The sequence below is a fragment of the Olea europaea genome, chromosome 17, assembly GCF_002742605.1.
Source record: "Olea europaea var. sylvestris chromosome 17, O_europaea_v1, whole genome shotgun sequence".
NCBI classification, from domain to species: domain Eukaryota; kingdom Viridiplantae; phylum Streptophyta; class Magnoliopsida; order Lamiales; family Oleaceae; genus Olea; species Olea europaea.
The window spans coordinates 10,931,868-10,935,333 of NC_036253.1; positions in this window are offsets into that span (position 1 = coordinate 10,931,868).

A 3,466-nucleotide genomic window follows, 5' to 3' on the forward strand; every position below is an offset into this window, starting at 1 on the left:
CTAAGGCGGGGCAGGGCAAGGTGGGGAATCCCTGCCCTTTTGCCTCATGTCCTGTCCCATTGTCATCCTTATGTAAAAGTCACATTTAAAAGAGAGAGGATGATACATATTGTCGTGCAGATTGGCAGGGGTTGGAAGCTAATGTGAGGTTGTTTCTGTGTTTTTTTCGTTATTTGAACTCGAAGGTTATATTGTTTTTTTGCTAAACTTAAAGGATTGTTTTGTAGATGATTTGAAAATTGAAGGTTAAAGAGTTGAACGTGAAAGAAATAGAAGTTGTAAACAACGGTGCAAAAACACCTCAAAAGATGGGGGACTGACATTGCTAAATTCCAGTGTGTGTCGATGTGTTAGCTGCTGAGTAGACTAAACCATCCCATTGTAGAGACACGGAAACATCCTGGAAACTGCAGTCTATAACGGTGACACCTCTTTTCCTTCACCAACTTTGTGGACACAAAATATTTCATCCTGGGCATAGACTAGCGGGAAACGGCAACGGAAATGAAATCAACTCGACAAGTTATCAAGATCCATAAAAATGATATTTTTGAAAAATAGGTAAGAAATAGAAACGTGTCGAAACATTAACAAAAATTATTAATTTACTTTTATAAATTCAATATTTAACTTTAAAAACCCATTTAATATTAACTAAAACATAAAAATACCATAATCAAATCTAATTTAACTAAATTCTAACGTATACATTATGTCGTTTTAAAATATTATTCGTAATGAATAAATACTCAAAAAAAAACAAAATTCAGCTAAAAAAACAAAAAAACAAAATTTGACCATGTTGGGCTTTTATGTGTTAAATTCATAAAGTGTAATTTAAGGGAGAAAATTCATAAATACAATATTTTAAGCACACAATTACATTTACCAAAATTCATGTGTTAAATCCATAAAGTTTAAGTGATGCATCATGGACTCGAGAAAAAAGCTAATTCAAATATGTTAGGCCAAAAATATTGTAGTTTTAAGGATTTATGTTTTTGTAATTTATTAAGTTGTTTATTCATTTTAAGCAGGTTGGCAATAGGTACATGTATGGTTAATTAAACATAAACCAATCTTTTTAATTAATTGAGATGAGTAATATTAAAATTTGCAAATTTCACTTTCAATAGAAAATTCAAAATTCTCTTTTATCCAATTCTAACCTAATTTTTGGTGGTACACGGCTATACTAATTCAATTGCATACCATCTCAGCCTGTGAATATTTTTACATAATAAATAGATACCGCAAGAAGTCAAAGTAATCCCCATAGAATATACATGCTTATGCCACGAAACACCATAGAATAAATATTTATACATACACGGCAGAAAGCAATTGTTCACATCTACCGTCGCAGAATTTGGAAAAGTTTTGAAACATGCATTCATAATTTATTTCAAAAATTCGTTTGATTTATCGAGATAAGATACATAACGTGCAAGTGGTTTATTTTCGTATATTTTTTATGTATTCAATAATATATGCATGAATTATCAGTGAACCTTCGAGTTTGACCAAATGAAATGTGAATTCTTTTGGATTCTTCATAACGATATGTAAAATTTATTCAGAATTTAGAATGACTAATGATGAATGTCTTGCTTGATCATCGATATACTCCATAATAGAAGAATCTACTGTTAACAATGAATAGTGACCGTTTTTAAATGCGTGTGCATAAAATGATAAAAAAAAATGATTATCATTAAGGACCGCAACCAGGGAGTTATGTGGGCCCTCTATTGGGGGAGAAATTATCAAACGTATAGCATTCCCTCACGGTTGGTGTCAAAAAGGTGCCTGCGGTTCCTTATCATTAATTCCATATTATAAGGAAAAGGTATCTGATTACGTATTTTTATGAGGGAATTAATTTTCAAATATATTCTGCACTTCATCTGTACATATACTAACACCCCTAGTCTTCGTACTATTGTAGTCTAGCTACTTTTTCGAATGAAATAGCTTTTACAAGAAAGAATCGGACTTCATTAATAATTCAACCTATTATGATTGTAAATTCTTGGGTTAAACAGTTTTAAATTAATTTCAAATTATTATAGTTTTAGATAGATTTTAAATGACAGTTTAGATTTAGCCCCTGTTTGATTACATTAAATTAAATTATATTACATTCCATTTTTCTCTCTCCTATTTTCAACCACACAATTTTTCATAAAATAATATTACACGTAAATAGAAAAATTTTCATTCTTTTTCAACCACTCATTTTTCTAAAAAATACTATTCCCCCCATTTTCATTTTCAGGTAATTGGGATGAAACAGGGACTTAAATTGTTATTGTTCACTACTCATGTTGTAGATTGTTTACATGTTTAGCTCTAGCTTAGGGGGTGATTTTTATTTTATTTTAAAGAACTATATAATACTAATCTGCGTCTCGTGCGTTGCAAGAATTTTGTACTTATTTTGGTTTTATTAGTGTAAAATTTATAGATTGTACAAAAAGTATTTGAAAATAAGAAATGTTTATTTGATTCTTATCTTTTGGTCGACTATATTTTTATGTCACGATAATTTATTTTTATTCTTATAAATAAGTATAATGAATGTTGTAATTGTATATATGTCAACGATAATTTATTTTTAATTATTTATTGTATTTTTTTGTTTAATGTGGATGAAAATATTTTTTTTATCTGATATTGCAAATAAGCTGTAGATTGAATTTTACAAAATGCTTTTCTTTAGCAACTTCGATTCGAGAGGCTATACTTGTGGTTCAAAAATAACACATGTAGTTGTAAATTGAAAGATAATATTCACATACACAAACATTTAAATAACAAACTCGGGTTCGCACGTAAAATAACTTGAATTGGCACTTATTGAATGACCAACTCCCTTGTTTGTGTAAGAATTAGAATTCTAATAGCAGTTTTATTCTTCGGACGATACAACAGTCACTCCAAGGTTGGTAGGGCAAAAGAATTTGAAAAAAAAAATTTAAATAAATTTTATTTGAAAAAGAAAAGAATTAAAAAGAAATTTAAATAAATTGATAAAAAAACCAATTATTTATAAAGTAAATTTTTTAATTTTAATTAAATAATATTTATATATTCTTCATTTAATTTTCATAACTTTATTTTATTTTTTACTTCTAAATAATTTTAAACGAATTTTTTTACTTATATAAGTAATTTTTACATATATAGAAATATTTTTTGTTAATATGTTTATTTTTAAATTTTTTTTTACTAAAAGTGATTTTTGAAAAATTAAGTGTTATTTGGAAGAGAAAAGAATTAAAAAGAAAAAAATAATTGATTTTTTTTTAACAAGAAAACGCATTTGTTAACACATACGTTTAATTTCCGTTTAACTATTTTCGATATTTATTTAGATCATTCGATATCTCTATGATATAGTTCTCAAAATGAGTTTCGAGAGAATATAAAATATTTATCAATTCGACTACCGTGCAATCGTTAA